Genomic DNA, 23427 nt, shown 5'->3' with positions numbered 1-23427 from the left:
ACAGTGTAAACTAAGGAAATTTTCAAAGTCAATATTCCATTACTGAGAGGCTGGTGAGGAGGGCGGTGCTCTATGGGATTGAGATGTGTTTCCATAACACATTATGCCCTGCTTCCACAATCAGATTTCCATATTCAGTAACTTATTTGTAATTACTTAAAAAATCGATGACTTCATAATGAACACTTGAATGTACAAAGTTTCAAGTTTATTTGACCATAACATCATAGTAAACTATTGTACACAAAACCTTAACCTACTGTACTGTTTGTACATCTTGAAAACAAAATGATTGATAAAAACTAGTTTTAACTCATTACTTCAAATGCCAATGAAATTTTAAAATAGGAATAAAAAGAAAAAACTCAAACTCAAAAATATTCAATAATGTAGCCTCATTTCATTTTCCTAATTTGCACAATTTTGTTTTTGTCACAGAAAACATGGAAGAAACTTTATCTTTAATTATATTTTTCTAAATTTCTTTGATGTTCTCCACAACAAAATATAACAAGAGTGCACACGCTGAAATGTCTTGCCTTCTTTACTAATTATTGATGTTATGTTGATAGTCCTAAATATAAAGCTTTACTACCACTATCACATAAACTTAACATTAACCAAGAAAATGAGGTCAAGGTCATATAAACCAAACAAGAAATACATGTACACCTTACAATCATTCAATACACTAAATATAGTTGACCTATTGCTTTTGTTTCTAAGAAATAGACTTAACCAAGAAAACTAAACATTGACCAATGAACCATGAAAACGAGGTCAAGGTCAGATGCACCATGCCAGGCAGACATATACAGCTTACAATTCTTCCATACAACAAATATAGTTGACCTATTGCTTATAGTTTAAGAAAAACAGACCAAAACACAAAAACCTAACACTGAGCAATGAACTGTGAAAATGAGGTCAAGGTCAAATAAAACTTGCGAGACTGACATGTACATCATAAAATATTTCCATACACCAAATATAGTTGACCTTTATTGCATATAGTATTAGAAAAAAAGACCACAACTCAAAAACTTAACTTTGACCCCAGAACCATGAAAATGAAGTCAAGGTCAGATGACACCTGCCAGCTAGACATGTACACCTTACAATCATTCCATACACCAAATATAGTAGACTTATTGCAAACAGTATAAGGAAAATAGACCAAAACAAAAACTTAACTTACCACTGAACCATGAAAATGAGGTCAAGGCCAGATGACACCTGCCAGTTGGTCATGTACACCTTACAGTCCTTCTGTACACCAAATATACAAGACCTATTGCTTATAGTATCTGTGATATGGACTTGACCACCAAACCTTAACCTTGTTCACTGATCCAAGAAATGAGGTCGAGGTCAAGTGAAAACTGTCTGACAGTCATGAGGACCTTGCAAGGTACGCACATACCAAATATATTTAACCTATTACTCTTAATAAGAGAGAAATTAACATTACAAAAAATCTTAACTTTTTTTTCAAGTAGTCACTGAACCATGAAAATGAGGTCAAGGTCAATGGAAATGTGACACACGGAAACATCGTAACATGAGGCATCTGTATACAAAGTATGAAGCATCCAGGTCTTCCACCTTCTAAAATATAAAGCTTTTAAGAAGTTAGCTAACGATGCCACCGCCACCGCCGGATCACTATCCCTATGTCGAGCTTTCTGCGACAAAATCGCAGGCTCGACGAAAAAGAAAAATACTGTTCTAAAATAAAATACATGTTCTATATAATATTACAAATACATACAATAAAATATAACTACAAATCATAGTAACATGTGAATAAATCTTCATAACATGTGCAATGCTTGTTATATTCAGATGGAATTATTACATGTTAATTTAAATTGATCTGTTTCTTTACTGATGACTTTTTCTCTTCCTTTCACTCCTGCCTATAAGAGAAAAGTAAAATAACATTTAGTAAAATATAACAAAAACGTGCTATTCCGCTGAACATGCTAAATGTAAATATTAATGGTGAAATCAACAATTTTGATCATGTTGATAGGTTGAGACTATCACATTTGACATTTATAACAAAACTTCTTTTCCCCCTCTGACCATTTTGATTACCTTGTGTGACTTTTCACACAATCAACATGATCATAATGTACATAACTTTTCTGACATTTTTTATCAATAAAGATAGTATAGCCAATAATAGTTTTCAAAATTATTTAGTGTAGAGTTGAGTTCTTTTCCCTTTCTCCAATTGAATGTTCCTGGCAACCTGCATTCTTTTATGTTACTTTTTTTCATTTAACAAATACTGATCAAGATTTAAAAGGGGAGCAGAATTGAGTTTTCATGTGGCTTTCCAAAGTCAAGACCGTTCCTGTTACCTAAAGTTGTATCTTAAGTTTTGTGGTTATAAGCATTGTGTATAAGTTTCAGAACATTTGGTTAAGCAAACTTAAGTTTATAGTGAACTAAAATGAATAAACAGCTGTGCCATGAGCACATGATACCTCCGTCGCTTTTTCAAAGAATAAGGTCTTCAACACAGCGAGAAAATCACGCACTATAAGTGTTTCTTGTTTCTCTTTTTTTATATAGATTAGACCGTTTGTTTTCCTATTTGACAGCTATTTTCACACTAATCATTTTTGGGGTCCTTAAATTAATAATAGCTTACTGTTCGGTGTGATCCAAGGCTCTGTGTTGAAGACTGTACTTTGACCTATAATGGTTTTTCTTTTACAAATTGTGACTTGGATGGAGAGTAGTCTCATTGGAACTCATACCACATCTTCTTATATCTATGTACAAACATACAAGGATAAAACTTAATGCCCTCCTCCGCTACGACGGGGCATAACAAAATGCATATACATATAAAGCAGCAGGACTCTTATTAAGACTGAATATGACAGTACCTTATTCTTTATTCTTTCATCTTATCCCCTGCATGATTCCTGACATGAATTTTGGTTCTTTATTTCTTTTACGTCCAGGCAATTTTGGTATGAAAGCACCATATTTCAAGCTAAGTGTACCCATGATTTGTCCTCGGTGTATTTTGATAAAAATAATAAATGTTGACTGCATCTTTTGGTGTCTCTCTTGTAAAACAATAATGCAAAGTCTATGTGTGTTGTTTAAAATTACAAATCATAGGAATTAACCAGTAACATATATTGTATTGTAATTTCACTTCTGAAACAATCCTGACCGGTGACTGTACAGTTTCAGCATCCTTTCCTTTGTTCTTAATTTTTCTGATATTTAGCTGAAAGCAGGATCAATATATTCATGTGTGTGGCAAACCAGTACTAACGACCAGAGAACCTGAAAAAAAATTATCTGTTGAGTTCTCGACTAGTATCATTTATTTATCCATTAAAGAGATAGAGCTTTGTTAGAATTTTGAAAGGTGGAAGCAGTATAATTACTTTAATACACTAAAATATGTAATAAATAAAACAAGAATGTGTCCATGGGACACGGATGTCCCTGCTTGTAAATATATCTCTAATTTATCCTTTTTTTCTATTAATAAAGTAACATAATATGAGAATGATGAAAGTGACTTGATCATTAATAAGCATTGGAACAAGGAATTATTTGAATCTGGAATTATTTTGAATTCTGGAAAATTGAAACGAAATTTATGATGAAAACTAACCAAACTAAATAGGGTTAGCCATGCGCGCATGGCTAAGGGGGGTTAGTTAGTTCATACTGAAAGAACAGTGAAAGTAAAATTACCCTTGCATGGCTATCCCTATTTAGTTGGGTATGTTTTCATCATGTACATTTCTTATCAATTTTCCAGAATTCAAAATTATTCCAGATTCAGATAATTCCTTGTTTTGTGTATAAGTTTCATAACACTTGGTTGAGGCAATGAAAAGCTAAAGTGCAATTAGGGATTTGAACTAGTTTTCAATTACTTCAAGTTCCCTGATATTGATTCATGTTTTTTTTTATTGCAGTACGTACAGTAATAATCTGATGGTTTAAGAGAGCACAATACCACGACAACAACATGTTTATCAAAATATCATTTTCATTTTGTTCTTTCTTAATATTCATCAGACACATTTTCTTAACTAGATACCCCAATGATGATTGACTGTGGCCAAGTTTGGTTAAATTTGGCCCAGTAGTTTCAGAGGAGAAGATTTTTGTAAAAGTTAATGGTCGACGACGGCCCTTTGGGCCAGGTGAGCTAAACAAGAGGCTCTAAAGAGCCTGTGTCGCTCACCTTGGTTTATGTGCATATCAAACAAAGGACACTCTCTAACATTGTAGACGAGAATATACTTCATGACAAAAATCTCTATTTTGTTGATCTTTTATTACAGGTCTTTTATAATTAGTCTGTTTAGTTTCTCTCTTTCTTCTTTAGTTCTTGCTCAAAACACAAAAGAGGGTAAACAAAAATCCTCACTGAAGGGCAATCACTCCTATTAAGCATGTTAAGAGTGACAGTCTACTAACTATATCGGCAGAATTTAACTTTTAATAGATCTTGCCATGCCTTTTCTTACATTACTCAAGATCTGTTAAAGTGACGCTATCCAAATTTGTACTTGATCTGCGTTTTGTGGTAATATGCATTGTGCATAAGTTTCATAACATTTGGTTGAGGCAAACTAAAGTGAGAAAGAAAATGAAAAATTCAGCAATATTTCCATTTGTAGAGGGGGATAACTCTAGAACGGTAAAAGTGACGCTACCCAAATTCACACTTGATCTGAGTTTTGTGGTAATAAGCATTGTGTATAGGTTTCATAACATTTGGTTGAGGCAAACTAAAGTGAGAAAGGAAATGAAAAATTCAGCAATATTTCCATTTGTAGAGGGGGATAACTCTAGAACGGTAAAAGTGACGCTACCCAAATTCACACTTGATCTGAGTTTTGTGGTAATAAGCATTGTGTATAGGTTTCATAACATTTGGTTGAGGCAAACTAAAGTGAGAAAGGAAATGAAAAATTCAGCAATATTTCCATTTGTAGAGGGGGATAACTCTAGAACGGTAAAAGTGACGCTACCCAAATTCAAACTTGATCTGAGTTTTGTGGTAATAAGCATTGTGTATAGGTTTCATAACATTTGGTTGAGGCAAACTAAAGTGAGAAAGGAAATGAAAAATTCAGCAATATTTCCATTTGTAGAGGGGGATAACTCTAGAACGGTAAAAGTGACACTACCCAAATTTATACTTGGTCTGTGTTTTAAGGTAATAAGCATTGTGTATAAGTTTCATAACATTTGGTATAGGCAAACTAAAGTTAGAGAACGGAAACCAATTATCGGACCTACGGGACAGACGGACAAGGGTAAAACTTAATGCCCCCTCCGCTACGGCGAGGCATAAAAAATGTTTCTAAATTTCATAGTTTTCCTGATAATAGGCATAAATAAAACAAGAGGCTCTCAAGAGCCTGAATCGCTCACTTGTATTTCAGAGGAAAAGATTTTCAAATGTTAGCAAACTTGATGAACAAATTGTGTAAAATTGTCTTTAAAGGGCAATAACTCCTTAAGGGGTCAATTGACAATTTTGGTCATATTAACTTTTTTGTAGATCTTATACTTTGCTGAACATTATTGCTGCTTACAGTTTATATATATATCTATAATAATATTCAAAATAATAACAAAACAACTGCAAAATTTTGTTAAAACTACCAATTCGGTGGCAGCAACCCAACAATGGGTTGTTCGATTTGTCTGATAATTTCAGGGCCGATAGATCTTGACCAATTAAACAATTTTACCCCATGTCACATTTGCTCTAAAAGATTAAGTTTTTGAGATATAAGCCAAAAACTGCATTTGACCCTTATGTTCTATTTTTAGCCATGGCGGCCATGTTTGTCAATGGATACAAGCTTCGGATATAATTTATAAACAAGATACCCTAAGGAACATTTAGGTAAAGTTTGAAGGTAATTGGCCCAGTAGTTTCAGAGGAGAAGATTTTTAAATGTTAGCAAACTTGATGAACAAATTGTGTAAAATTGTCTTTAAAGGGCAATAACTCCTTAAGGGGTCAATTGACAATTATGGTCATATTAACTTTTTTGTAGATCTTACTTTGCTGAACATTATTGCTGCTTACAGTTTATATATATCTATAATAATATTCAAAATAATAACAAAAAAACTGCAAAATTTTGTTAAAACTACAAATTCAGTGGCAGCAACCCAACAATGGGTTGTTCGATTCGTCTGATAATTTCAGGGCCGATAGATCTTGACCAATTAAACAATTTTACCCCATGTCACATTTGCTCTAAAAGATTTAGTTTTTGAGATATAAGCCAAAAACTGCATTTGACCCTTATGTTCTATTTTTAGCCATGGCGGCCATGTTTGTCAATGGATACAAACTTCGGATACAATTTATAAACAAGATACCCTAAGGAACATTTAGTTAAAGTTTGAAGGCATTTAGCCCAGTAGTTTCAGAGGAGAAGATTTTTGAAATAGTTTACAACGACAGACGACGACGACAGACGACGGACGCCAAGTGATGGCATAAGCTCACATGGGGACCTTCGGGCCCAGGTGAGCTAAAAAAGATGTACAACAATTTATAAACTAAATACCCTAAGGAACATTTATTTAAAGTTTGAAGGTATTTGGCCCAGTAGTTTCAGAGGAGAAGATTTTTGAAATAGTTTACGACGATAGACGACGACAGACGACGGACGCCAAGTGATGGCATAAGCTCACATGGGGCCCTTTGGGCCGCGGTGAGCTAAAAAAGATGTTCAACAGGTGTTTAGAAATAAAGAAGATAATGCACTCCAAAGAAATTTTTTTATTTATATTAGAGCTGCCATGAGAAAAAACATATGATAGATTTTATAGCAATATGGAAATTAAATATTAATGTACAATGTAATGTATGTGCCTGTTCCAAGTCATGAGCCTGTAATTCAGTGGTTGTCGTTTGTTGATGTGTTACATATTTGTTTTACGTTCATTTTTTGTACATGTACATAAATTAGGCCGTAATTTTTTCTTGTTTTCTTGTTTTACATTTGTCATTTCGGGGCTTTTTATAGCTATGTGGTATGGGCTTTGCTCATTCTTGAAGGCCGTACGGTGACCTATAGTTGTTAATTTCTGTGTCATTTGGTCTCTTGTGGAGAGTTGTCTCATTGGTAATCATACCACATCATTTATAAGCATACATCAAGTAAAGTTAAGTACAACATTTAAAAGTGTTGATGTTAATAACATTTCTGATATATCCAATTTTCTTGAGGAGAATATCTAAAATATATGAATTTATGAGGGCTTGGAACCCCGCTAACATGTTTAACCCTGCCACATTCTGTGCCTGTCCCAAGTTAGGAACCTGGACAATCAGTGGTTGTCGTTTGTTGCTGTGTTACATATTTGTTTTTCGTTAATTTTTTTGTATTTTTATAAGGCCTTTAGTATTGAATTGTTTTACATTTGTAATTTTGGGGCCTTTTTTATATGACTATGCAGTATGAGCTTTGCTCATTGTTGAAGGCTGTACTGTGACCTATAGCTGACTGACAGACGGAGGGACAGGGGTAAAACAATATGCCCGCCAACTTTTAGTTGCGGGGACATACAGAGTTATACACTTTGTTTAAAATACTATTGAAAAGTTCATAATTTAAATTATTCATGTTTACAGAAGTCTTTTGTTAATGTTTATATTTGTATTGTGTTGTGTTGTTTTGTTTCTGTATCACATATAAGTCTAAGTTTTTGACCACCAAAATTTGCAAAGAACAATTTCAGTATTTCCCTCAAGGACCACCAGGAGAAAAAAGATTTCAAGAACTCTGTAATGGAGAGAAAGAATGGATAGGGTTTAAAGAATAGAGAATATTGGACAAACATGTGCAGAATAAAGGGGCAAACAAATAAAGAATAGAGATTATTGGACAAACATGTGCAGAATAAAGGGGCAAACAAATAAAGAATAGAGAATATTGGAAAAATAATACAGAATATTGAATAATAGGGCACAAAAATACAGTAAATTATTAAGACATGATAGAGATAATATAAATGGGCAAAATAAATAATGAATAGAGAGAAAAATGGTCTAATATTTAAAGAATAAAGACAATAAGGACCCCCTCATCCAAACCCTCATTTAGCAGAACAGTAAAAATGATAATTATCTACTTTCATGTGGACATTTTCAAACAATTTCATACATTCCCATATCTTTAACTATTTGATCATTACTTACATCTGTCCATTATTATGTTGTCTTTTAGATCACATTGCATTTGAAGCTGATGTTCAATACTTGCACAGTTGTACACCTAGAAAAAAAATCTGCAAAAATAAGATAAAACAGTCTTGTGTAACTGTCATATACTAGTTTAGATACAGAATCGTGTGACTTTCTAACAGAAAATTTACATCACATCAATGAGAAATTGCAAAAAGTAAATAAAATTATTCATTTGTCGCTTTCGTTGTTGAGGTTACATGAGTGCATTAGCTGCCTTATTTTTACATGTTCACAAATCAGTATTCGGGAGAGCAGTAAATATATAGAGGCTCTGCACCCTCCCCCTGAAATTTTGTGCTCTGAAGGGAACCAGGTGCTTTTTCTAAGTAAGGAAAGAGTTTAAAAATTATCCATCATGTCCTCACATCTAATTATTAAAAGATGAATTAATTGATCATTGAAATGTGTATCAGAGTCAGAACTTCTCAATGTTCATTTTTTGGGGGAATATTTATTACCCTAATTTAATGTTTTTATTGTCTTTAATTAAGTGACTGACACAGTACTGAGGATAACATTTTCATATCTCTTCATTTATATCTACAAATTCTAATGATGTTTCACATCCTGGGGGATATAAACCCATGAAATTGAAACTTTTCACACATAATTGACTAATAGTAGTAATTGGGAATGTAAACATGTAATAATTTTTTTCCCAGTAGGCAGTTTAACCAAAATTAAGATACAGACAAGACATAATAAATCTATTATACTATATACACAGCATGCACAGGACATGTGCTCCTATCATAATGATGAACTGAGTCTATATATACTGTCCCTTTAACAAATAATGCAAAGTTAAAAATTTTTGTTATTTAGATTCTGTGAATTTTTTTAATTTTAAACATTCTTAGTTTGTTTGAAATAGATATACGTTGTATACTTAATCATCTGTAGAATTTTTTTATTAATGAAAAAAAAAGAATTAGCTTAACTGATTAATCTATAAAGATTATAGTCGATCCAGGTAATTTCGTACAGGCAGTTGGTCCGAGAACACAGTTTTTTTGTAGTGCATTTCTTTTAGACAATAAGTGGAAATAAAAAAAATCCAAACTGAGCTTTCTCAATAATATTTTTACAGTGTGTTGTACTACTTAACTTTTGGGACAAATTATATAGAAATTATAGAAAAACTTCATCAGCTCTAACTCAAAATATGGACAATTTTATGTTAAGGGGGTCTTGAAATCTTGACAGCTTCCAAAATTAATGCTAATTTTTAACCTTTTTCAGCTGGAACAAATCACTATTTTACTTTAAAATTCATAATTCAAATTTTTTAACAGTGTAATTTTATCCCCCAACTTGCTATTTGAGACATAAAACATGAAGAAATAAATTTGGAAGGGGGATAAAAAAAAATTGGCAAGTAACACCCTGTCCACACTAGTTAGGGACTATATTCGTGGACAATGAAAATCAAAGGACGATAACTGTGTGTCCAGACCAGGTAATTACTGTACATTTTGCTTGTTTATTAAACAGGGAACCAAATGACTTTCATTTAGGACCAAAAGTGTACGGAATTACCCTGACTGACTCTAATGTAAGATCAACCTCCTCTCCAAGGTAAGATATGTACATGCATTCATAAACTGGGGCTCGAGTAGGAGATACACCCTTATGTCACAAGGCTTTTACCCTAATGATCGAAGCGTGTCTAGAAATTGCTTCAGATTACTTTTAAGCAAATAGAACAGTTTTGAACATTTAAAAGATCCCAAGTACATGTAAATATTAATGACTCACATTTTAGATGACCAACAATGTATTAAGAAATTTTCAAAGAACATATATATCGGATTTAATATTGTCTGCCATGAAATTATGTCCACCAGACACTATTTCACAGTAAATTGTGTCCACGGACTTAGGGGAAAATCGCCTAATTGCGGACAGCGCCGATATGCGGACGGAAAACGAATATCTCACTTTTCAATAAAATTATGAAAAATTGAAATAAAATAGATATAAGAAATAAGGTGTTTTGTTTACTATTGAATCTCTATTTTGTTGCGATAAAGTTATTATGTCTATTGCTTACGATTTACTTTTATGTCATGTGATTGAAATTGCATGCTATAAATAGCTTATGTCAACAAGTTTGAAAACCGGAAAATTTTGAAAAAGGTCCAAAGTCAGCGTGTCACATTCAATACACAGTTGCTCATGTAAGAATGGCAATTTATGTGTTGAAAAGCGATAGGCATTGCGTATTTTATGCAAGGAAACATTTCTTTTAATTATTTTTACTGATTTGTCTAAATTTTGATTACAAAACAGGAATAAGCAAGTGTCCGCATTTTCGCCACCGAAAATAATATGATAGCCGAAATGCGGACACAAGATATTTTGAACAACTAACACGTGCAGTGGGGCATATATCAATTCCATGATGACGGAAATAAACAAAACTCTCTTATAATCTAGCATTATTAGTTTCAATCCGATACATTTATATCAATAAAGTTTTGATTTGGGTTTATTTGATTTGCTTTCATTTTGCATATTACGAACATAATGCGTTTACAAGTCTGATTTCCACTCCAGTTGGCAACTTGCACACATCTTCAATAGGTCAAAAACTGTAAACGTCATCCCCGGGATGGCAAGCCAATTTATTTCTCTTTCTTTACAGAATGTCTACATGTTTAGGACATTTTGCGAAAGCAAATGGAATGAAATAAAATGTACAGAAAACAATCACCCGAATGAAATTGCAACAATGTCTCGTAGACGAGTGGCTATTTGATAATGATGTTATTGGCTATTTATTTATGAAATTAATACGTTTATCAAAACATGAATATGTATCAACACTACTATGCTAAAAGTGATAAGGGGAATGAATTCAGCAGCATTGTGTTTATTGCTAGAAAATCAAATATAAGAGGTAAAGAGTGGGACATTCGTACTGCGGAAGAGACAGATAAAATTATTGATATCACGAATATTCTTTTGAAAGAAATGTTTTCATAAAACTTTTTTTTCAAAACATGATAGAAATAATGTAACTAATACATTGGTTTTAAAGACCTCTTTAGACTTTTGTGAGCGTCCAACAGTAACGACTTTGTGCATCCAGTCGTCTGTCTGTCTGTTTGTCCATCCGTCTGTGGCAAATCGAAAAACAAACGAGGCCCCTCATGGGGAGATACCAGTAATCGCATAATCACCAAATTTTTGCCAGCATAATCACATAATCATTAAATATTTGCTTTGGTAATCAAAAACTTATTTTCTTTAGTTATGAAATAATCATAAACTAAAAGCTTTGTATTCATATAACAATTCAAATGTAACCTATTTAATATCTAAAAAGTTTTGATAAGCTCTTCCTCGTCCTCATCCTCCTCCTCGGGTGAAACTGTATCACCTGCATCTTCCATATTTGGTTCGGTAATTTTCTCATGTGAACGACGTATGCCTCATGTTTTTTTTTTTACCTGCATGGACGAATTAATGTTAGTTATTAATCATCCTTTGCACCTATCGTTAACCTGTTGTGTTTTAGACATTTCATCTAAGGCACAGAACTAGGTATGCATGTTCTACACACGCTGGTATCCTTTCGCCAGTCGGATCAAATCCGATGCCATTATTGGTCAGAGAACAGGCATTATATAGAAAAAAGTATATATGTAACGAAATGCAACGAACGCCAATAGCGTATCATCATGCGTGACCACAATCTCCACCACTACGTCTTTATTATGGCCTGTCGACTTTTGGCGGGTGCCCTATTATAGTAATCACTCTGCCCGTCTTTTCATCCGTCCGTCTACACTTTCTATGTCGTAGGATAACTCTAATTTACTCCGACAGATTTTAAAAGAAATTTTAGCACAACACTTAGTAACATTAGGGGAAGCTCCCTTTCATTTTTTTTTACTTTTTATTTTCGAGATATTGGACTTAAGCCAGCAAGACCCTTCATTGAGGAGTGACATGGGTCAGTATTCATAAGAGAAAATAAAGGATATGGAGTAAATGTACATGGGACAAAATCGCACACAATACATAGAAAAAAATAAAAAGTTATCAATGAACAGGGCTTTTATTCCTGTTCTTCATCTTGACAGTTGAAGTAGGGTCTTCAACAATGAACGAATAATTCATATCCTACAAGGTCAAGACGGCCCCTAGCGTCGACTTAAGCGGTACTATTGATAAAAATAAACCAAAGTTCACATCTTTGCTCCCTACCCGCCTCGGAGTGCCAACTTGTGCGATGCTTGTGTACGACGGTTCTCAAGTCGAAAGCACCAGGGATACAAGAAAAGTGCAGTAATTTTGAAAGACATCGATCGCCGCTAAACTATGCTTTGAAGTTACACATGTCGGGAGCGGTCAATGAATTACATAATTTATAATTACGGGCTAGGTTCTTCAACATATATTTGTCATACATTGCCCAACAAAAGACCAATACATTAGAAACAACAAATGATAGACAATACATATAAAACTAAACATAATACTGACTTTTCCATAACTCCCTAAAATTTTTGGTGTCTATTTTTCCATATTCTTATTTTTTTTTTAACATTCCAATTTACAAAATTTGCATGTTCCCTCACACCTTGCGTTTTCCCATTGTTGATTTAACAATTCTTAAAAATTAACCCTTTTTACCCATTCCATAAACTGTTTTCAGATGTTCATGGTGTTGGATGGGCCGCAAAAAATCATGTTTGTCAAAGAGTACATAGAAACCCGAGGATAAACTAGATATCATTGAGATGGGAGCCATCTCTGTGGGCAACGCTGTGAATAATGTGTGGTAAAAAATGTGTATCTTTATCATTGGACATGGGGTTGTCAGCTGAAACCAAAGTTTTTGACCTTGACCTTTGACCTAGGAAGTTGTACATAAATTATGACACACCCTCTGGTGTTGGTTTATATACATGTCAAGTATAAACTTTGAAAGCATAACGGTTCTCAAGATATAGAGCGGAAACGATTTTTACCATGTGGCAGATTCCATATAAGAAAGTGAAACAACTCCCATAAGCACGTTAGGCAAAAATCAAAATCAATGAACTTCTGTTTTTGAATACATGCTTTACTAATAAAGATAAAGACAATTTGACAAAAAAAAAAATTATGAGCATCATCCTTTTTAAATAAACGAAGCCTTAAATATTATGTTTCTGACATAAGATTTGACAGACTTTATTGTTTCTGACATAAGATTTGACAGACTTTATTGTTTCTGACATAAGATTTGACAGACTTTATTTTTTCTGACATAAGATTTGACAGACTTTATTATTTCTCACATAAGATTTGACAGACTTTATTTTTTCTGACATAAGATTTGACAGACTTTATTATTTCTGACATAAGATTTGACAGACAAATTGAGTTTCTGACATAAGATTTTGACAGACTTGATTCTGACATAAGATTTTTCATACATAAGATATTTTGACAGACAATATATATTTGTCTTTTTTGACTGACATTGGAAATCAAATCCTAGTTGAAAGTCATTTTTAAAACTCCTGGAAAATACTGCAGCCTAACATCTAACAAGATTTCACTACAGGTCAAAGAACTTTAACTGTTAGCACATTCAAATGTTTCAGACATAAGAAAACAAGTTTGACAGATCTTATGTAGGAAACATATAAGTTAAAACTATTGCTTGAATAAAGTTAAATGAAAGAATCAACATGTGTTTTTTCTTATGCACAGCATGACTTACAGTTTTAACTGGCATATATTGGAACCTACAATGATTTTGAAAGTTTTTACAGCGATGTTCCTGACATAAGATTTATTGACAGACACTGAGCTATAAAGCAAGATATTTGAAAATGAAAAAAAATATATATCACAGATGTTTTTGACTAAAAAAAGTAACAAATTTGGGAACAGTTATGTTTGAATAACCAGACTACACTAGTAAATACCAGTATACAAGTGTCAACATAAAGCATTGCAATACATAAACATTGTGTAAAAAAATGGGAGTTAATTCTGTCAAAATTTTTGCATTTTTTCAACTTGTTTTAATCATTTCTACTTTAAACGGAAACAATCATATCCAAAAATTATTTTTATAATTTCTTCTAACATCATTATTCCTCAAAACATTCACAGATTATCTTTAAAATAACAGTAATTATTATTTTTATTTATTTATTCATTTTGACAGACATTTCAATTTCTTATATGGAATCTGCCATAGGACATGGGGTTGTCAACTAAAACCAAAGTTTTTGACCTTGACCTTTGACCTAGGAAGTTGTACATAAATTATGACACACCCTCTGGTGTTGGTTAATATACATGTCAATATAAACTTTGAAATCATAACGGTTCTCTAGATATAGAGCGGACACAATTTATTACGGATGGACGGACGGACAGACTGATCACTATAGGGCGTCCGCCATTCGGCGGGGCCTTAATAAAATTATCTTATAAGTATCGGAAAATGCAAATAAAAAAATCTCGCCTCAAGGCATCTTATGCTCTTGAGTGAGGGCTACGGATTTTTAAGTGATTAGGACATTAAAACACATTACAATGAATGCCATACGATTTTAAATTGAAAGTTATCACAACTATATCTCGTATATATGCACGCATGCATCTTGGAAGACAATATCCCGATGGAAGTTGTCAGTACCATCTTATATCATTTAATAATTGGTGTGGTATAGGATATTTAATGAACTTTTTTAATCTTATTTTTTCTCACCTTTCCACATGTATTACCAGTTAATGCGAGAAAACCATTCTCAAACATGCTTTAAGATGCACTGAAAGGGTATTCCTGAGGGGTATTCATGCGAGCTAATGTTATATATGCATAATATCTGCGTTTTGAATAGCAAGAAATGTTTAAAAATAAGTGTCCGCAATTTGACAAATGGTGTCCGTATTTTAACTCCCCCTGTCCGCATTTACGCTACTCTGTATTTCCGCGGGTTTTAAGAGTTTGCAATCTACAAATCAAGAGAGGAGACCTGAAAACGCGGGAAATGGTCCATTTGATACCCCTCTATCCTCTCCTGTCAAATGCAAACACCAGTATGTCCGCAATTGGCCTCGACGGTATCCAAACTTCCGGATTTGAAAAAGTGTCCGCAATTAGGCGAATTTCCCCTAATGTTATTATGAAATATTGTCCAAACAATGTTTGCCTATAGTATACAATTGTGTCCAGATGTGAAAAAAATTGTCCTTCAATGAAGGGACAATATTTCATATGAAAAAAGTGTCCTTCATAGAAAGGACAGTATGTCAAGAGAAAAAGTGCCCACTATCAATACCTACTATGTTTACATAGCTTCAATTCTTTATCTAAATTAAAGTTTAAAAATTAGAATATAGGTTTTGTCTCTATTAAAACATGGCATGTAAACTGGAGTAGTGAATTCATACTAAATGTGACCATCACCATGTGTAGTTAAACATGAATTATACAATAAAACATGTACTAATACACACAAAAACAGAAATATATTAAATAGTACTTAAAAATATGAACAATGTTAATAAAAATACATGTATTTTATTTCAATTTACATAAACTGTTATCACAGAGATATGTCTTGCCTTTTTGTAATTTTGATAAAGCAATATTGTTGAAATTAAAATAGCAATACTTTAACATCTAAGTTATGTAAAATATTCAAAGTCAATGAACCATGACTGAAGGTACATGGCTGAACAATCTCCATGGAAATGAGATGTGCTAATGTTAAATTATACAAAAGCTTCTTTTTATGCATACCAAATATAATTGACTTACCTAAGTCATTCCCTTAAAAAAAACCTAAACACAAACATTAACGGTAAACTATGTAAAAGTTTCAAAGTCAATGAACCATGATGAGGGGGTGGGGCTTTATAATCTCCATGGAAACAAGACTTGCAAATTTATGCCAATAAATTTGCATACCGAATATCATTGACTTAACATTAGCAGTTCATCTTAAACTGATCTAATCAGTATCACAAACTAATACATTTAAACTAAGCAAATGTTTCAAAGTCAATAGACCATGACTGAGGGGAAGGGGCCAAATAATCTCCATGGAAATGAGATATGCCATTATGCTAATACAACTGCATACCAAATATCATTGACCTACAAATGTACCACTAGTGGTTCCCCATAAACTGACTCAGACCTAATCACAAACTAATACATGTATAAAACTAAGCAAAATTTTCAAGGTCAATAGACCATGACTCAGGAGGCAGGGCCAAATAATCTCTATGGAAATGAGATATGCCAATGCTTATACAACTGCATACCAAATATCATTGACCTACCACTTGTGTTTCACCATAAACTAGACCTAATCTCAAACTAATACATTGTTGACGCCGCTGCCGCCGTCGGCAAACCTATAATGTCTCGCTTTTTTACTCTGTCAAGGCGAGCTAAAAATCATGTAATTTTCAAGAATTTTCTCATAAATACTGTTCTTTCTTCATTTGGTATTCTTGTACTTTATATAGGGGTTGTGACAGTTGATGCTGGTGGATACTTTTTGTTGACATCTTTATAGCTAAGATAATTGAATATGCTTTGGAATTTAACACCTTCCATTTGGTGTTTTTATCAAATTATAACAGGTTCTTGATTGGTTTGTTTTAGTAATAGAACATTTAATATAGCCAAAATACGTGAGTGACTTTTTTATGATCTCCCTTTAAAGGACACCTTTTACTGTGAAAAGGTCCTCTTATTGAAAATCAACCTTGCAGGACAGAATTTAATAGTACTTTATCATGAAATAATGAATTGAAGGACACTTTTTCAAAGCATCGGACAAATTAAAATATTTACATTTTCTGTGAAAAAGTGTCAAGGTGGTTGATAGTAAAAAAAGGTATTGTTACTTACACATGTAAATGACTAGTAATGGATTGTTGAGACTTGTTATATGTCAATACATTTTAGAAAATTGTAATTATGGAGAATAATAAAGACTTTTTTACAGTGGGCCCCAAATCCCCAAATACCTGTGTCAGATGTAGGTGAATAGAAAATAGGGATTGTATGCAAGTAAAGCCTAGATTTTTGTAAAAAAAAAAAAAAAACAAAGACTTTTATCTGTTATAGTTTGATCTATTACAGATTTTCATTGTAAAATTTAACTCACTTACAAGTATTATGTCCATGCCAGCATTTATTGTTTACAAAGAGTCCTACACAACCTTAAATCAAATACAATCCAAAGTCAAACACACCCAAAGCCAAAGGCAAAGGTGTACTTGAATAGGTCTATATTTGGTAGTCTTGATTTAATGAATAACTTTATTTCTGAATTTTAAATTGGTATTATTAAACTGTGTAAGAGAAATTATTGCTCTATCTAATAAGCATTGACCAGTTGACATTATTGTGGTCAAGCAGATACCAAAAAATATTCGGAATCCAGATTTTCCCCATACTTGTCAGGTAACCAGAGGATTTCCAAACCGAAGTGGTTCGTCTAAAAAAGGTGGAATTTTAATACAGAATAGGTGACGGGTAACAGTTCTGTGGATGGAACAAACATCCTCACCTTCAAACTGGTAAAGTTCAACTTCTACAAGAGTCCTGAGTTGCAGTGCGATAGAAGAACGTCTGTTATCCAAATGCAATCAGGGAACCAGTTCATGTAAGACAAACTTGTTGTGACCTTGAACTTGAAGATGCAGAGATGCTGAATGAAAACTTGTCAGTACGACAGTAGCCTGTTGTTGAAATGATTTCAATTTATATATATGGTAAACATTTAGTTAAAACAAGTGTGAGAGCAATTTACGTTTAAAGGGGGACTGGATTTTTTGTTTTGAATCTTTGTTTCTTTTCTTTTTTTTTTTTTTGGGGGGGGGGGGGGGGGGGGGGGGGAGGGGGGAGGTGAAAGGTATAGATAACTAAGGGACCTACCATTTGGTTTTCATGGGGGGCTAGGATGAACAATTTTGTCCTTCATTCTATTAGTTGTTATGTATTTTTCACTCTATTCGGTCCTGCCTTTTTTGTTTTGAAATTGAGAATGGAAATGGAGAATGTGTCAAAAAGACAGCAACCCTACCAAAGAGCAGAAACCAGCAGAAGGCCACCAATGGGTCTTCAACATAGCGAGAAAATCCCGCACCAGGAGGCTTGCTTCAGCTAGCCCCAAAACAATAATGTGTAGCTAGTTCATTAGTTTATCCTGACTTTTTTTTACATACATGTAAATAGTCATCCTGTCTTTTTTCGGCAAAGTGTCTCATCCCACCTTTTGATTACTCAAAACTCCTGTCCTGTTTTTTTTTCGAATTTCATCCTGATTTTTTTATATTATAGTCTAGTTGCATAATCAATAATATTTATTGTTCGAACAGAGTATGTTTAAGTTTATTGAAAAATTCGCCCAATATTTGTAAAATGTATTTGCTGCAAACAAATATAAATTATTTTTTATTTGCATAGTAGAATACTGGAATACATTGTACTTACATGACTTATCTTATTGATATTTGTTAACAATTTTATTAATTCTAATCAGTCAATTTGATAACAATATGAATTTATATCTTTTTCAAGTTTTAAAATTGGTACATCATTTTTTGTTACTCATTCCAAGCTGACTATATCTAAGCTAGTTTATCAAAAAAAAATGTTATTTTTATTATAAATCCATTACAACAATCAGTGAGAATTATCATTTTTAACAATTAATGCTCTAAAACAAATTTTAAGCCAACAACTTTTAAATATTTCCATGTGTTTTCATAAATTTCCAGAATTTATACCATATGAATAAGTTTATTAAAATTTAATACCCATTAAACAATATGTTTTAATAAAAGTACTAGGGAGAACGGACCTAGGGCGAACAGACTCTGTGGGTGAATGAACTCTGGGTTAACAGACCTAGGGGAAACATGTAATCAGGGCAGAGGGATTTTGTTAATGCGATTAAATATTCTTACATGTACAGGCTATACATCAAAGAATATAATGTAATAAAACCTCTTTATCCAAATCTTCATATTGTATATATGTTCCAGACCATATGAGTATTTGGACCGTACACATATACTCGTGCAGTCGGACCATATGTGTACGGTCAGACCATTTGAGTATACTCATACAGTCTAGGACTAACTAGCCCCTATATGTATTTGTACCATATAGGGGTTAATTTTAGACAAACATTTATCAAAATTTTTATTGAATATATACATACAAATTATTATAATTACAATTAGATGAATAAAGTGAAATATATCATCATATCATCAACCCTAATAATCTGGAAACAACTGGTATTATTATAGAGTAACAAAGCTACCTTATTCCTTCCCCCCAAACGTGTCCGATTCCCCCAAACGTGTCCACTCAGAAACGTGTCCTTCCCCCCAAACGTGTCTGATTCCCCCAAACGTGTCCACATGACGTCACTGAACTGCAAAACATATCTAAATGTAAAAGGGCGCCAATTAAAGCGTGTCATTTTTATTAACGCCCAATCATGTCCATTTATATAATAACACCCAAACGTGTCCATCTCACAAACGTGTCCATATGAAGCCTAACTTTTTCCTTCTTTCTCTAAAAGCTCAATCGTGTCCATATCATAAAAATGTCCAAACATGTCCCCGTTATTTGCATGGTTATTGCTCTTTCATATACTCCTTTTACTATTTCATTGCAAATTGAAATATAGTCCTTTAGGTCTTTATCAAACAAACAGAATAACCCGTGCCAAAATGGGGCCGTTGGGCGGGGTGTAAAAGTACGCAGCAATGTCTACAGGTAACAATGTGGATATTGAATCAGATACCTCCTGTATAGGGAGAATACCCGCTATCTGTACATTAAAATCCTTGTAACAACTCTTTCAGGGTGCCGTCGATAGTATGCATCAAGGCAACCATTTTTGTGCCTATACATATTATCTAGTGGCAGTTGGAATTTCCCCAACTTTAATTTTAAACGGCCTCTATTATATAAAGGGGAATAAAAGATTGTTATACTGAAGCCCCGTAAACATAAAGTGGTCTTTCTCTGCTCCCAAAAATTATTATCTAATTCTGAGTCCCGATTAGTGTAAATTCCTAATAACCGTACAAATTTAGGCCCAATCCCAAATTCCCGTCATAAAAATGTTACTATCCTAAAGTCCCGGGAAATAGTCCTCCGTCTCTCATTAAAGAACTTACCAATAATATTTATTGTTAATATGTTGTCGTCCTAAAAATGCATGAAATATTTGCAACTGGAAGTAATGTCTCTTGTTTGTGTGTCTTTAAGTGATGTTCGAAACCCCAAATTTATAATATTAAACCTGAAAACAAGTTTATGATTTCAAGAGCTTTTAAAAAATCAGAACTGTTGAAAAAAATTGGAAAACACCGCTGCAGGAAGCCAGTCGTACATTATCCTCATACATGATTAATATAGTAAGACATCACTGCAGTTTATTAGAACAAAATAATTTATTGAGTAAACGATTAATTTAACTGTACTAAAGTAATGTTGATGTTCGCTCTAAATATGCATCAAATACTTGCCACTAGACATTAAGCAAGCAACAGTCAAGAATTATGTATATGTTGATAATCAATATTGCATACATATAAACAACTGGTGTTGAACAAACTAATGCTAATACATTTTGAATGTTCTTCTTTCAACTCTGTTCCTTTTTAATTTCTGGTAATTGTGCCCAAAATATATACTCCAGGAGTAATGTCTTTTGAATGCGGCTTTTATCTTATTTAGGATCCAACAAAAACCCGACATGTCCCCTATTATGGAATTGCCGTAAATGTTATAGACGTAACTGAGAATATAATAGCGCTTAAAGTTTTCAGACGTTCCGGCGTTTTAAAGTGGACACGTTTTAGCGAATAACAATTATCGGACACGTTTGGGGGTTTTGAAATCGGACACGTTTGGGCGATATCAACTTTTAAGGACACGTTTGGGGGAAATAGACACGTTTGGGGGAATCGGACACGTTTGGGGGGATGGACACGTTTGGGAGTGTTACATATATACATACAAATTATTATAATTACAATTAGATGAATAAAGTGAAATATATCATCATATCATCAACCCTAATAATCTGGAAACAACTGGTATTATTAGAGTAACAAAGCTACCTTATTCATTCTTTGCACTAGTTTTCGACGCGTTTTTATTATATTTTCTCATTGTTTTTTCAAGGGATTTTTTTTATAGTTTTTGTCCAGTATCTGTGACGGTTTTTGTAGAAAAGTTCCTAAATATACTAAAATATTTTCTTCCAACATTATGTTTATTCCAATAACTTTAATTTCAGTGAGCATAATTAAATCTCATGTATTAACTGACATGCTAAATATACAGGAGCTTAACAGAATAAAGCTGTGATTTATAATGATACTGTTCCACAACATTTTAGGGTCAGAGAAATTTAATGCTTGATTGGGAGCAATTATTTGTGGTCACTTAAACTGAAGAAATTTATTGCTTTTAATTGATTGACCATTTGTGCAGCTGGTAAGAACATAATCAGCTGATTTACTAAAATAACATGAGTAAGTGCCTTAGATTCCTCTTTTTCTTTTATTCTTTAGATTTCTTTATCAATTATTTACTATGGTCAAAAAGTTAAATCTACTATTTTCTGCCTTTGTTATTTATGTGGTCAAACAATCAACTTACTTAGTCCATTGTACTCTTGAATTTATTTAAAATTGATATCCCTCAATCCATAGGACATACAAAAAAATGTAACATTAAGACATCTACCATGTCTACTGGGAATTGAAAGTAATAGAGAAACTATTTTGATATATGGCATAATACTAAGATCATATATATTATTATCAGAATTCATACATGTATTTCTATACACCCTCTTCAGAAAATGAAATTTTATCTAATGGTTCTATTAAATTCTAGTAGGTTAATTGGGTACAAGATATTTCTAGAGATTTAGCACAGTATAGTGGCTCAAGGGTACACTGAGTGGAGGACAAACTTTTGAAATACTTAACTAGCAAACAAAACAAGTCTATAGTCTTTACAATGCTTTATACATGTAGTCAACAGTTTATACAAAATCAGCATCCTCTTTCATTTTCATTTTTTATTTTCAACATTTTAAATATGTTTTTGTTAATGCCTAAAAGTGCTGAAATAAAAAAAGTTTAAAAGGCCAATGCCAATTATTAGTATGAAGTAGAAACCTTTATGATATATATGTAAGTATTTATATTATTCATATGTAAGTGGCAATAAGTGAAATTAGGCATTAAGCTTAAATCCTTGTCAATAAGGTAATGCCCAGGTAGACTAAGTCTATCATCTAGAAATGATGTTAACAGTCATTATAAAAAATGTATTCTTAAATCCTGAAAAAATATGTCCAGGCTTTAAATGCAAGTAAATAAAAAGGCATTTATTCAAAGTTAAAATACATTTGGTACATAATCATGATAATAACATAACAAGAACTGCTGGACTTTAAAATGTAAACTAACTGAAATGATGCCACTATTCTAGCCAAGTTAGTCTAACCTTGGATATAATCAAAGCTGTATATTCACCATCCTTGTCACTTTGTAGTTTAGGGATGCATACCAAAAGTTGTGTAAAAATCAATTAAATCGAAAGTCACCATTGAAGCACATTTTGACGTGAGAACTCTAATGTTACAAACTTTTGTTAGTTTTTTTATTAGCTCACCTGGACCAAAGGGCCAACTGAGCTTTTCATGTCACCTGAGGTCCGTCGTCATCGTCCGTTGTCGTCAGTTAACTTTTACAAAAATCTTCTCCTCTGAAACTACTGGGCCAAAGTTAACCAAACTTGGCCACAAACATCATTGGGGAAAATAGTTTTTACAGACAAATCAGACAACCAATTGTTGGGTTGCACTCCTGAATTAATAATTTAAGAAAATTTTGCAGTTTTTGGTTATTATCTTGAATATTATTATGGATAGAGATACATTATAAACAGCAATAAGGTTCAGCAAAGTAAGATCTACAATTAGGTCAAGATGACCAAAATGGTCAATTGACCCCTTAAGGAGTTATAGTCTATTTTAAGGATTTTTCGTAAATTTTTGTAATCTGAAACTACTGGGCCAAATACATGAAATAGAATCAAATTTTCTCACTTTTTTTTTTCAATT

At 33.0% G+C, this 23427-nt stretch overlaps 1 protein-coding gene and 1 long non-coding RNA gene across 3 annotated transcripts in view; one reads left to right on the top strand and one right to left on the bottom strand.

The window, feature by feature from the left end:
- LOC127716276 (phe13-bombesin receptor-like) overlaps positions 1 to 23427 on the top strand; it is a 73362-nt gene that overhangs the window by 15200 nt on the left and 34735 nt on the right. The gene's annotated exons all lie outside the window — the stretch shown is intronic.
- Positions 1727 to 18121, bottom strand: LOC127716278 (uncharacterized). 2 transcript variants are annotated; one of them, XR_007988841.1, is made up of 4 exons: positions 17824 to 18121; positions 8228 to 8316; positions 2904 to 3315; positions 1727 to 1919 (listed from the first exon to the last, which is right to left on the bottom strand). It is a non-coding gene; the product is annotated as an uncharacterized LOC127716278 (long non-coding RNA). The 2 variants fall into 2 exon arrangements; XR_007988840.1 differs by having other exon boundaries at positions 8228 to 8303.

Source organism: Mytilus californianus, unplaced genomic scaffold (genome assembly GCF_021869535.1).
Source record: "Mytilus californianus isolate M0D057914Y unplaced genomic scaffold, xbMytCali1.0.p SCAF_9, whole genome shotgun sequence".
NCBI classification, from domain to species: Eukaryota; Metazoa; Mollusca; class Bivalvia; order Mytilida; family Mytilidae; genus Mytilus; species Mytilus californianus.
The sequence above is the reverse complement of the archived record's forward strand: the minus strand, read 5'-3'. Positions and strand labels throughout refer to the sequence as shown.